The sequence below is a fragment of the Leuciscus leuciscus genome (genome assembly GCF_965113295.1).
Source record: "Leuciscus leuciscus genome assembly, chromosome: 11".
Taxonomy (NCBI): Eukaryota; Metazoa; Chordata; class Actinopteri; order Cypriniformes; family Leuciscidae; genus Leuciscus; species Leuciscus leuciscus.
In genome coordinates this window covers 29,440,161-29,453,932 of record NC_138735.1, presented here as the reverse complement: position 1 = coordinate 29,453,932, position 13,772 = coordinate 29,440,161, and the positions used below count along the sequence as shown (strand labels likewise).

The following is a 13,772-nucleotide window of genomic DNA, read 5'->3' as shown; positions in this document are numbered from 1 at the left end:
GAGAATTTAATACCTGTGCTGCAGATTTATATCATCCATGATACTGTATAACAGGTCAAAGGTCATCCAATAGAGAATGACCATCTAAATCTGGCTGAAGATTTCATTATAAAGCAGGACAATAGAATTAGCAGAGTTTATATCACATGTGTTTGTAAATGTGATGAATGTATTTTGGGACTGTTTATGAAACAAAGGATTTCAGCCTTCATTCAATATCAAGTATTTATTTTTAAGATTAATTCTTTGGACTATTTTTTAGATGAAGATTTTGTGGCTCTTTTTTGATCAATCATGGTTGATGTTGAGAAGATCTGCAGTTGAGTCACACATCTGTGTGTGTGTGTGTGTGTGTGTGTGTGTGTGTGTGTGTGTGTGTGTGTGTGTGTGTGTGTGTGTGTGTGTGTGTGTGTGTGTGTGTGTGTGTGTGTGTGTGTGTGTGTGTGTGTGTGTGTGTGTGTGTGAGAGATGAAGTGTTTGAGCAGCTGCAGTTTGTTCAATCACTGTGACTCTGACTGACGGAGGTTTTTGTACGACTCTTTATCACTGTGTGAACACATAGTCACTGTTGACTTCATGTACACTCTGACAGTAATAATGTCCAGCATCTTCAGTCTGGACTCCACTGATGGTCAGAGTGAAATCACTGTTAGATCCACTGCCACTGAATCTAGATGGAGTTCCTGACTGGAGGCGGTTTGTGTAATAAATCAGGAGTTTAGGAGCTTCTCCAGGTTTCTGTAAGTACCAGCTAAGAAGGGGTTTTCCATCACCATCATCATCACTATAACAGCAGTCTGGATCACTGCTAGTTTTACAGGTTACAGTGACTGATTGTCCAGTTTCATAGAGCCGCTCTGAGGGAGTTTGAGTCACTGTCTCCTGCCCAACAGATTCTGACAAGAGAGAAAGATTAGAAATCACAAACACTTTTACAACCTTATATCTTCACAACACACATAAAGATAACGAGTGAATAACGTTTGTAATCTTGACTGACACAAACCTCGACATAACACTGCCAGCGTCCAGATCAATATGGTGATGAAAGTCATTTTTGTAGGTTGAAGGTTCAGTTCTAGTGAAAAACAGTTGTTGATCATGTTTTATGTTTGACAGAGTTATAAACACATGCAGAGCACTGAAGCGTGTGTCGCTCATGTAAAACACACTCTATGCAAACGCTTCAGGAGTCACAGATTTAAGTTGGTTTAAAGCAACACCATGTAAGTTTTGCTCTCGGGGTCCCCCTACAGTTGGGAAACAGTATTGTCTTCTACTACTGTTGTAAAATCTGTCATGGTTACACCAGGAGATACACGTGCATTTGTTGACAAGCCGATACCCCCGAACTCTGCAGAAGGAGTTCTCAACTCTTGGGCAGACTTCAGCATGTCATATGAATATAATTTCATGGGTTTTATTTTTTCATCAAAAACTAGCATGTTAGCGTTTACTAGCTACCAGATTGATAATTCGCTCCTCTACTAGCATTACTTGATTCATGAAGATAAATGGAGGACCAGATAGCTTCCGTAACATAGCCAGGCAGACAACAAATTAAAAAAACTAGAGATAGTATGCAAGCAATATACTTACTAGTCTAACAGCATGACGGCCAAGTCAGCATCGGTCGGGCACCCCTCCTCCTACTTTAGCTCACGCCAGCGAGCTCATGCTGGACCAATACAGACCCCGTCAGGCTATGGCAGACGTGTCATTCAACCTATTGTAAGTCGATGTACCATCACAAGGGTCTTGGAAATATATTATGAAGGTTGAAAAACTCCATGATGTTGCTTTAATGTGCAGTTTCATTGAGATTTCACAAAACATTTCACAAGTTCACATTAATATGATCCTTTATTGATATAAAGCAATTATTTGCTGAATATCAGACCAAAGTGTGAGTGTGATATTGCTTTGATACAACAGTTTAATGAACAAGGATCTATTATTAAGTACTTTACATTTTAGTAATTTATATTGCCAGTAGTTATTTACTAATTGAAAGTTATGGCTGACTGAAATATTTCCAAATGAAACCACAGTAAAACAAACCAGTGCGACTCTGAGAAACACAATCGTGGCCTAATAGTTAGAGAGAGTCAGATAGGTTTAATGCAGAGGACAAACTCTGAGTATGGGTTTCCACACTTGGCCTTCATATGTCACTTTCACAATAGTTCCTGAATGAATCAGTGTTTTAATCGGATGATAAAGTTAATGGCTGAATCCGAAATCACATCTTCCCTTCTATATAGTAGGCAAAAAACAGTATGTGACAAAAGAAGGATGTCCGAATTGACAATACTCATAAAAGCAAAAAGTACTCGGATGTCCGACTACTTTTGGAGAGATTCTGAAGTGTGATACGATGGACTTTACTATCCCATGAGGCCACAGGAGAGGATCTGTGAATGACAGTAAAGAGATGTAACTGACGCAGGTAGATCACATGATAATGACAACATGGCGAATGTAGTACGTCCAGATTACATTCATACTACACTTATTTATTCTATATAGAACTGACTTTTTTAGCGGACGTGAAGTAATTACTCAAATCAAAATAAGTATCTACTCAAGAGAGTGTGTGATTTCAGCGCTTCTTTCAGCTTTTTCTACCGATTCAGAGACTTCATCCTTCGAAGGCCGATTGCATCACAGCGGCTCGACGAAGTCTGTCTCAATTCAAAGGCTCCTTCAAATGTGTCTTTATTTTCTGTGAAACAACACTCACATTTCCCATTTACTGTAACACTCAGTCCGCCCTTCACAGCCTTCGAAGGATCCAGACTCTGAATTGGGACGCAGCCACTGACTCTCTGAAGTAGAGCTGCCCTCGACTAAAGATTTTTCAAGTCGACTAGTAGTCGTTCATTTAAGCGATTAGTCGACTAATCACACATGTATATTTGTTGTGAATTCTCTCCCTTTAAATATTAAGTTGGCTACGTGTGTGACGTATTAAGTTGTGTTGTACGCAAATAACGTAGTACCGCGTTCTCAGCACGTACGGACTCAGTGTAATTGCCTATTCACTAAAGCTACTCCAGTTGAGGGATCATATCGCGCGCACGCATTCATGTTCAGTGTTTATGTGCAAGAGAAAGTTTGTGACAAAGTAAGTTTTCCTTCTATGTATATTGTTAATATCACAGATTGTTACACTGTATCCCAACTGCGCTAAGTTAGACCATGTTTGTGGTGTAGTTGATGTTTAGCGAAGTGTAATTTGATCCTGCTTAACGAGCGGATTATCCCGCTAGCATCGCGGCTCGTATTGTTCATGTTTACTAGTTATTACCTTGAAGTGCATTTCTCCGTGGATAATATCCTTCACTGGTTGTCATTTATTACCGCCTGTATTAATGAGACAGTCCAATTTCTATAATCCATATTTTGGTGTTTTTGTCAATTTCATTGCATTATGCAGTTTGTTATTGCAGACTCATACTAAATATTTCTCGATTTATATTTCATAAGTGCACTTTACAGAGATGTTTATGGGTAGTTGACGTGGCAGTTTTTCACCGTCACAGAAGATAAAAAATAATTTATTTCACATTTTCATCATTTAGAATACTGTAAATGGTTAAACATTTTCTTGTTTTACAGGAATTTGTTGTTTTAATACCCGAGTTATTATTTATATTTTTACAACTTTGAGCCAAATCTCAAAATCGTCCTATGGTGTGACGGTAGACAAAATTATTTCATAAATATTAACTTTTATAAATAAAGAAAATAATGTTTAAAAATCTTAATGAACACTCCTGGCATAATTTTGCAAGTGTCTATTTCACTAAGTGGCCATCACTTTTCCTATACATACATTTCTAAAAGTGTAGGAATTTCATAAAGTTTGTCACAGAAAAAAATGTCCTTTGGCGTTATGCAATAACCTGATATTAAGTTGGGCAATATCATGGACAACTACATTTAGTTGAAAGACCCCATTCAAGGTCAGTGCACATGGTAAGTGTTTCTCTCAGAATTGTTCAAATATTTAACCATGTTTTCAGACCACTGAAGTTGTTAAGTTTTTTTGTCCTTTGGTGTGACACCCCAAAATTTCATTTTTTAATTCAAATTTGTATTTTTAACAGCAGGACTATCTAATATTATGCAAATGTATCATGCCAATTGCTTATGACAGTTAAGCTAGTATTAGCATGGTTAACTGCCACAAAAGCTCAAATGTCCTTTGGTGTGACACTTTGGCCTGTCACACCATAGGACACAGATGTCACACAATAGGACAAGAACTCCTTAAGAAGCTATTAAAACAAATTTATAAAGTTTCAACAAAAAAAAAAACAAATGTCCTCCTTTATAATTGTTACAATAAACACTATATATTCTGACTATGCAATGACTATCTTTGTCCTTTGGTGTGACGTTTTGTCCCATGGTATAACAAACAGAAAACAACAGAAAAATCTGTATATTTTAAAATATCTTTTAAAAAAAGAGTCAAGTTTGGCATTAGGGGAGTTACAATAATATCTCCTCTTAGATAGGTACAATTTCAAACAGTTTTGTAAGGTTGGCGAAAAAGTTTTATTGACATTCGTAGGGAAAAGTTTATCAAGTTCATCTATTCATGGTGAAAATGATTCTAATTGGTACTTTCATGTAAAATAAATATCACTTTAAGAAAATAATGTTTTAATAATGTGAACAATTCTGTCTCAAGGTTTTTTTTTTAAATGTTATTTAATATAATTTCTTAATACTTTTTAAATGTCACACCATAGGACAAATTTTCAGTACTGTTGAGTGAAAACGTGAAAAAAATATGAGAAGTCATTGACAAAATGAGTGACCACTACTATTTTCTGAAACTGCAGTTTTCATACTCCATAAATATATGTATTTTTTCTTAAAAAGTTATGTTTTCCAAAAAAATATATAATTATAAATATATAATTAAATATAATTATATTATTTCAGAAACTACCTTAAGTACACTATACGGTCACTCTTGTGCAATAAACGGCTGAACTCTGTCTGATGACTCTGACTCCCTGACTAGAGTTCTGCAGCGGTCAATAATATAATCCACCTGTCACGAACTGCTCGGAGACACGAAGGTTCAGATCCAAATGCAGCTTTTATTTAAGGCGCAATCCAAAGGCGTAATCCAAAGTACAGGCAATGGGTCAAAACACAGGTAGGCAGTCCAAACAAACAAACAAACAAACAAACAAACAAACAAACAAACAAACAAACAAACAAACAAACAAAGCAGGGGTCAGAGGCAAAAGAGTAATCCAGGGAACAGGCAAGAAATCCAAAAAACCAAGAGACATGAAAACGCTCAGAAATGCAGTGTGACACAAACAAGACTTTGCGGTGAGTGAATGAATGAACATGGTATAAATAGGCTGAAACTAACAAGGTGATGAGATACAGGTGAATGAGATACAGGTGAATACAATCAGTGATGATGAGTCCGGGCAGTGAGTTATGGGAAATGTAGTCTGAGTGAACAAGATAGTCTGGTGTGGAGTGCCCTCTGGCGGCTCTCATGGGCACTCCAGCTTGTGACCGTTACACCACCAGTTTTCAGTGGGGCAATCCCCAACAATATTAATAAGCCATATAAATCATAATAATAAGCCTTTAATTTCCTATATTGTCACCTTTCTAAGATTTTTTGCATAAGTTATCTCCTCATGATGCTGGCCACCTCTGGTAAAATCACCCTCATCCTCAGTTGAACAGATCATGCAATTCTTCCCGGCCAATTGCAATTCATCGGCCATTACTGTAGTGTAATGGCCGATGTCAAGAGTGTGACTTAGGCCGTTTTATTTTGCCTAAGTCAAAAGACAATTTTACAAGCTGTTCAAGATGGCAGCTGCATCAAGAAGAACGGAAATCTACTCAACCTCTGAAGTTATTTTTCAGTTTTTTTTGTGTTTTCTGAGAAACCTGAAAAAAATGACTTGGGCAATTATTTTAGGAAGGTGACGATATATAATACATCGGCTAATCAGCGCTCAAGCGCACACATAAAGCTTGCCACAGCGCACTGACAAATTACAGAGACCCGCCGGTAACGATCTGTCCCTCACAGACTGAGTGACTTCACCACAAGTTTATTTTTTTTCTGTGACTAACCAACGAATAAACTTTTTAGTTGACTAAGCCTCTTCTAGTCGACTAAAGAGTAGTTGAATATGAAGGAGCAGCTCTACACTCAAATCAGTCTCTTGTCGCGTAACGATGAAACTTACAGAAAGAGTCTCTGTAAAATCCAGCACTAAAGCTGCAGGTTAAACACATCTGTGTGTGATGATGGAGGATCTGCTTCTGTCACGAGACTCCACTCCAGCTCTGAGTATCGCTCCACTTATTCACTGAATTACAGTTTTTATTTTATTTTATTTTTTATTACTAACAAGTGTTTACCAATACTTAAAGTACTTTTTCTAAACTCTTAACACAGCAACACACAATTAGCCAACTAGTTAATTTTCTGCCCAAAACCACATTCATTAAATACCAAGTCTACATTTAAAAATGCAAAAGAAATCATTTTCTACATGTTTTTATGCTGAATAGTTATTTTAAGTGTTTCTGGTATTACAAGAGAGTCAAACTCTGAGGATGATGAACATCTGCTCTATTGAGAAACACAATCACTCCTGATGATGAAATATGAGTTTAACTCGCTCACTTTCACTGTTGAGGAGGTTTGTAAAATAAATCAGGAGTTCAGGAGTTTCTCCAGGTTTCTGTAAGTTCCTGCTGAAATAGTTTATCCTGTTCCAGTTGCTCATCATTTTAATGGGTTTGTTCATATTCATCAGTTTACACTGGGGTATATCAGGTCATGTTATCGTCAGTTCCCAGTTTATACCTTCTCATAGTTTTGTGAATACATGTTCAATTAAAAATCAGTTAAAAGCGCAAAATTAAAATTATTTTCTTACTCTTTCTTATCAGAGGCTTCTGATTGGTGCAGAGGAGGGAGAGGCGTGTCTAAACTGAACTGATTATCAGAGCTACAGTTAAAACAGCAAGCTAATATAAAACTCTCACTGTCTGCGGTATATAGTAAGAATACAGTGCATAGCAAACAAATGACATGTTAGGATGGTCAAATGAAATAACCATGACTATTATGAAGTCTATTATTAATAAAATGGGGCAACTAGGGCAAACTGAAATCACTCAGATCTCAAATGTGTCACTGATCTATAAGAGCACAAAATCTCTTTCTGAACTCTTTAATTATTAATAGTGTCAGATTAATTTAGATGGTTTTATTTCAGATGCAAGTGTGACGATGTTATTTCAAATCCTCCTTTGAGCAGCTGCAGTTTCAGTTCAGTCACTGTGACTCTGACTGACGGAGGTTTTTGTACGACTCTTTATCACTGTGTGAACACATAACCACTGTGACGACTCTGACAGTAATAATATCCAGCATCTTCAGTCTGGACTCCACTGATGGTCAGAGTGAAATCACTGTTAGATCCACTGCCACTGAATCTAGATGGAGTTCCTGACTGGAGGCGGTTTGCATAATAAATCAGGAGTTTAGGAGCTTCTCCAGGTTTCTGTAAGTACCAGGCTAAACAATGATCCCGACCACTCAAGTACACATCTCTGCTGGTTTTACATTTGATATTCACAGTTCCTCCTGGTTGTTCTGCTGTTATTGAGGGACTCTGAGTGACGGTGATCTGTCCTCTACACTCTGAAACACAACAAGAAGAAAATACACTCAAAACTTTGACAATATACTTGAATAAATGAATAAATATCAAACTTGTGCTCCACAAACCTTGAGCAAACGCTGTGAGAGTCCAGATGAAGATGATGATGAAGGTCATGTTGATGAAGATTGCTGTGTGTGTCAGTGATGAAGTGTTAAACTCACAGCACTATAAACACTCTCACACACTGAAGATCTGATCAATATGCAAACACACTCCACATCATTTACCTGAAGACAGTCACTCATTAACAGACATAAAACACAATCACTGAAGTGAGAACAGAGTAAAAATGAATGTTTTTCATAATATTTGATCTTCTACAATAGCCAAGATGTTAAAAATGATATAATTCAATTCAGTTCTGAATACATCTACAAGACCAATTTTATATGTATTAATGTATATATATATATATTCATCTGTTGTGAGAATATTTTTTTACTGTAGTTGGATTGAAACGTGGCTGTTCATCACCAAATTTTGAGGGACGAGGCTTGATCTGCTGATGTTACAGATGTGAGAGTTTTTCTTCTGATGATCTATTAGTTTATTTCACTGGTTCACTTTCAGCAGCGGCACCAAACTGATGATGTCATACTTTATAGAATTATATACAGTCAAACCAAAATGTATTCAGACCTTCAACATTTCTCACATTATCAGTTTATCCGCTATAGTTTCGAAAATGGTAATAAAATATGACAAATATTAAACTGTGTCAGAACAAATTCATCTTGATAATGTCAGATAACTTTGAGCAAAACATGTTCAGGTCAAAGTGTCTGAATCATTTCTGGTCCCAAATTTTGTATACAATTTATAATTTCCACTTTATGAAGAAGAATTGGGTATAATATGTCACAGTTTACTTTATTTTGCTATCCTGACTTACATAAATGAACTATAGTGTCCTGCACACACTAGTAAAACAAATTTACAAAATGATATATCTGGTGTCTGAATAATGTTTGGTTTGACTGTAGAAAAGACGCACTCTCAGTTTGTTCAGTTTCTTCTTGAGTGTAATTCGAGACATTGAATGTTTGTCAGTTAACACTGTAAAGATGGTTATGGTCTTAATAGTATTTCTCTTAATGATCAGCTCTGTCTGATACTTCAGGAGTAAAAAGGTTTATATTTGTAGAAATGAAGTATAAAGTTATAATAGATGGAGTGATGTGTGGAGACAGCGAGCTTCAGTTCCCAACACCAGTGCTTTAACAACGGCCGAAAACAACTCAATGTCAAACACTAGTTTTATTCTACAAATGTGGAGGATTTCAAGACTTCAAGAGGGAGCAAGGCCAAAACAACACACACAAACCCTCAGACTATTAGGGAGAAACTAACTAAGCTACAAAAATAAAGAAAAGTACAATAAAAATACACTAACTCTCTAACGCTTAAACTGGAGAAAAACTCTTCTGCACCGCTTTATGCCTTTCATTCTAGACTGTGTGTGTGTGTGTGTGTGTGTGTGTGTGTGTGTGTGTGTGTGTGTGTGTGTGTGTGTGTGTGTGTGTGTGTGTGTGTGTGTGTGTGTGTGTGTGTGTGTGTGTGTGTGTGTGTGTGTGTTTGAGCAGCTGCAGTTTCAGTTCAGTTACAGTGAATCTGACTGACGGAGGTTTTTGTACGACTCTTTATCACTGTGTGAACACTGGACCACTGTGATAACTCTGACAGTAATAATGTCCAGCATCTTCAGTCTGGACTCCACTGATGGTCAGAGTGAAATCAGTTCCTCCAGATCTTCCATCCCCACTGAATCGACTGAGACTCTCATCATAGAGATAATTTACCCCAGTAATGATGAGTTTAGGAGCTTCTCCATGTTTCTGCTGATACCAAGCTAAACCCCAGCTATCTATCCCAGCATCAGTTTAACAGTCTATAGTGGCGATTTGTCCTTCAGAAACATTCACAACTTCAGGCTGAGTCACAGTGATTCCTCTGGACGCTGTTGACAACAACATTATATGAGTTTCATCAAATGACATGAACATTAAAGACTCTTTGACTTCTGTTACCTGGAATAAAAGCGGTCAGAATCCAGATGAAGCTGCTGAAGAGATTCATGGTGTTTGTTGGGTTTGTACCGTGGTAAACAGCAGTGTGTTATAAAGTGTGTGAGTCTGAAGGCTATAAACACTCGGAGAGCTGAAACACGTGCCGATGCAAAGTGACTCTCTGAGCAAAAACCAGCTGGAGGAAAACACACATGAAAATGAACACATGCAGAAGAAACTGATCCAGTTTTGTGGCCTTTAATGTGTTTTATTCTCATGATCCAATGGAGTGTGTTTTCACTTCTTTAGGAGTTTAGAAATCATTTCTTCTTTATTCTGCACGAGTCTCTGGTTCAGAGTTCAGACTTTCTGATGAATCAAATGACAGTTTCATCACTAAAAGAAACAAGTATTTCACTGTGAACTCCATGAGAGGGCAAAGGTCATTCCAGAGGTCACAGGTCATTAAAATGCATTGAGAAACATATGATCATTTAGAAACTCCCAGTTAAGATGTGTAAAGATCAGTACAGCGTCTTTCTGATTATATTATTTATTTAGATATTAGATATTATTTAAATAGTTTTCATGCATTAAGAGACATTTAGAGACGATGAGACTGTTCAATAATCCTGATGTTGAGTCTCATATCAGTGTGTGTGTGTGTGTGTGTGTGTGTGTGTGTGTGTGTGTGTGTGTGTGTGTGTGTGTGTGTGTGTGTGTGTTCATTTGAGTGTGACGGAGGTTTTTGTACGACTCTTTCACTAGAATGAAACACTGTGGTACACTTTCGGTGGAGGAACTGAACTGGTGATCAGAAGTAAGTCTTTCTTAAATTATCTATAAAAATGTATGATATTTTAATTAATCCATTTTATTTTAAGATATTTCAGCAAATATTTGTCAACAAAATAATTCATTTATTATAAAAATTGTTTTTTGAAAAGCAATTTATCATTTATTTATTTCATAATCTAAGTTTTATATTTCATATTGTTTTTAAATGTCATTTTTCTTTTCACTTGAATAATTTAACTTATTATTGGTAACATTTGGCTGTATTTTAATGTATGGATGGCAGTATTTTACGATATATTCAATTATTTCTTGATGTATGTTATTCTGTCTATAATTAATAGTAAATTTAACAATTAAGGGTTTTTAAATGCCTCCAAAGTTTAATAATATAATATATATTTAATAATATAGAATAAATATGTATAATCTAATATATGTATAAATATGTAAAAATATGTATATTTTAATATGTATAAATGTAAGTATCATCATCAGACAAAGAGAAATGTAGATAATGAGCATTTTAAAAATCGACAATTTTAATGGTTAAGTTTGCTGATGATTATGATTGTAAGTGTCTAAACAGAGGATTTAAAAAAGGTATAGTTGAAACTTTGCTGAAAATGACGATTTATTGTGAGTCTCAAAATGTAAGAATTTTTTTTTAAATACAATTAATATTTAAATGATTATTTATGAAGAAATCACAATATACTAATACATTTTCATGTGGACAACATTTTTTTTTAAATAATTTGAGATTAAAATGTTCTGTAACTTCTGAAAAAAAAATCTAATGAGTATGTTTTTTCCCATTTTTATTAAATCCTATAATTTATATTTTAAATGTCATTTTTCATTTTACATGAATAATTTAACATCTTATTACTGCTAACATTTAGTTCCTTTCATGTATTGACTGCAGATACTTTAAAATCTATTCAATAATTTCTTCATATATAATTTTGTCTATAATTCTTGGTAAATGTTAATATTAAAGGCTTTTTTAAACTCATGAAACAAAAGTTGTATAATGCGGACAAAATGTATATTTTTTTTTATAATTTTCATCAGACAGAAAGAAACTCAGTTGAAGAGCTTTTTGAAAATTAATCATTTAAACAATCAAATTTGCTGATGTTTATGATTGTGAGTTTCTGAATATCAGAATATTTTAAAAATACAATTAATATTGAAATGATCATATAAATTTGTTTTCTAGATCTTATAACGACATCTCAATATAACCATCAATTTACTTGGACAATGTTTTTCAAACTCATTCTGTGGATCATTTGAAATGTAACTTGTATATTTAAAATCAAACGATCATTCATGAATGTGTGTGTGTGTGTGTGTGTGTGTGTGTGTGTGTTCCAGCGGGTCCCTCCGTGTCTCCCTCCGTGTCTCTGCTGTCTCCCTCTTCTCTGCTGATCTCTGGAGACTCCTCCGCTCTGCTCTGCCTGCTCAGCTCTTACTCTCCACAGGGGGCGACGGTGAGCTGGACGCTGGACGGGTCAGAGGTCACCGAGGGGGTTCAGACCAGCGCAGAGAGCGAGCGGGACGGTCTCTACAGTCGCAGCAGCGTCCTGAGCCTCAGCAAAGCACGCTGGGAAGACACAGAGCGCTTCGTCTGCAGAGGAACACATGCCGGAGCTGCTCACGAGGCCTCGTTCCTCAAGAGCTCCGAGTGCTGATGTTTCTCCAGTGAAGACCAGCGTATCTGAGCGTCACGTGATTTACAGCTCAATACTGAAGCAGTCTGTCAATGTGCTGCCATTGCTGTTCATTCAATAAAGCTTCATCTGAACGCAAGCGCACATTTGTGTTGGACTGCATCATTGATCAGTGTGTCGTTCCTTCAAAGTCCTGCACTAAAGTTTCAGCGGCTTTTGATTGATTGTAATTAGGGGTGTAACAATAATTACAGTGGTTAGTGACAATATGTATCGTATTATTCACCCAAAATGAAAGTTTACTGTGTTAAAAAATTCAAGTTTGCAGGGTTTTCGTGCCATTACTACATTAAACTACTGTATATAATGTTAAATATAATGTATAATAATGCAATGGGGGAATATTTGTGGGTCCTGATAATGCCAAATGTCTGATGTTACCAGTAAAAAGTGTCCTACATTATTTTAGATATATCTAGTCAGAGACATCAAGCATATTCGTCTGAAATAATTGTATTATTCTGGTGTCTCTATTGTCCTGTGCATTGGGTTATCAGCACCAAGTCCAAGCCTATTCATTTACACACACAATGTTAAACCAAATGTACCATTTTGATGGAGTATGGCAATAATATGGTATTGTGAGTTCAGGATCGTGACATAAGGGTCTCGTTACACCCCTAATTGTAATAGTTGAGAACAGCTGCATTCAGCAGTAAATGTGAAATGAAGCTCTTGGGGTTTGAACATGGTCACTGGAGACGAGCTGCTCTATTCTGAGACCGTCACAATCACTAAACCTGACAATGCAAATGAGATTTTCATCTCAAACTCACAGTTTCACTCTTTTACTGGTTCAACGCTCTGAACTGGAACAGTTTCACTTCTGCTAAAATGAGTTATGAGTAATAAATTCATTATAAGCTTGAGATGATAGCTAGGCCTACTTGAAAAAGGTTCAGAAACATCTTTGTAACATTGACTTTGTCATATAGTGTATTGTACAAAACAAACAATATATGGTTTGTTTGATTTCATATCAGTTTACACATTCAGTTTTCTCTGATTCAGAGCATATTTGAGTCAAACCCGTCCGTCACAGTACAGATCTGTTGTGTTGAGAAGTATACAATACTTGGTGTTCAATTCATAGTAATTGCTCACTATAACAGATGTAATAATGTGGAACTGCAGCACTTCAGGCTCTAGTGAGAAACTGTGTTGAGTAATGCGAAGAAAAAGAATAAAGGTTTAAGCTGAATCCGAAATCACAAACTTCACTACTATATATGGGTGAAAAGCAGTATGTGACAAAAGAAGTATGTCCGAATTTACAGTACAAGTCCCCAGATTGACCGACTACAGTGAAGCGACGCAACCGACACTGGTAGGTCACATGATAATGACAACATGGCCAATATAGTACGTCCAGATTACACTCATACTACACTCATTAATACTGTAGAATGCACTTTTTTAGTGGTCGTTAAGTAATTACTTATTCAAAAAAGTTTGGCAATTTCGGACGCATCCTCAGTGTTAGTTGCACACAA

The 13,772-nt window shown here is 36.2% G+C and overlaps 1 protein-coding gene, 1 long non-coding RNA gene and 2 gene segments (V, D, J or C); 2 read left to right on the top strand and 2 right to left on the bottom strand.

Moving 5' to 3' along the window:
* Positions 1–13,772, top strand: part of LOC309509298 (H-2 class I histocompatibility antigen, Q10 alpha chain-like) — a 211,420-nt gene that overhangs the window by 101,193 nt on the left and 96,455 nt on the right. The window lies entirely within an intron of this gene.
* On the bottom strand, positions 339–1,070 carry LOC309509306 (Ig kappa chain V-III region PC 7183-like). The segment is given in 2 exons: positions 1,007–1,070; positions 339–896 (listed from the first exon to the last, which is right to left on the bottom strand).
* LOC309509319 (Ig kappa chain V region BS-5-like) lies at positions 5,101–7,917 on the bottom strand. The segment is given in 2 exons: positions 7,805–7,917; positions 5,101–7,717 (listed from the first exon to the last, which is right to left on the bottom strand).
* LOC309509325 lies at positions 10,432–12,363 on the top strand. Its single transcript, XR_014209849.1, has 2 exons — positions 10,432–10,565; positions 11,924–12,363. It is a non-coding gene; the product is annotated as an uncharacterized lncRNA (long non-coding RNA).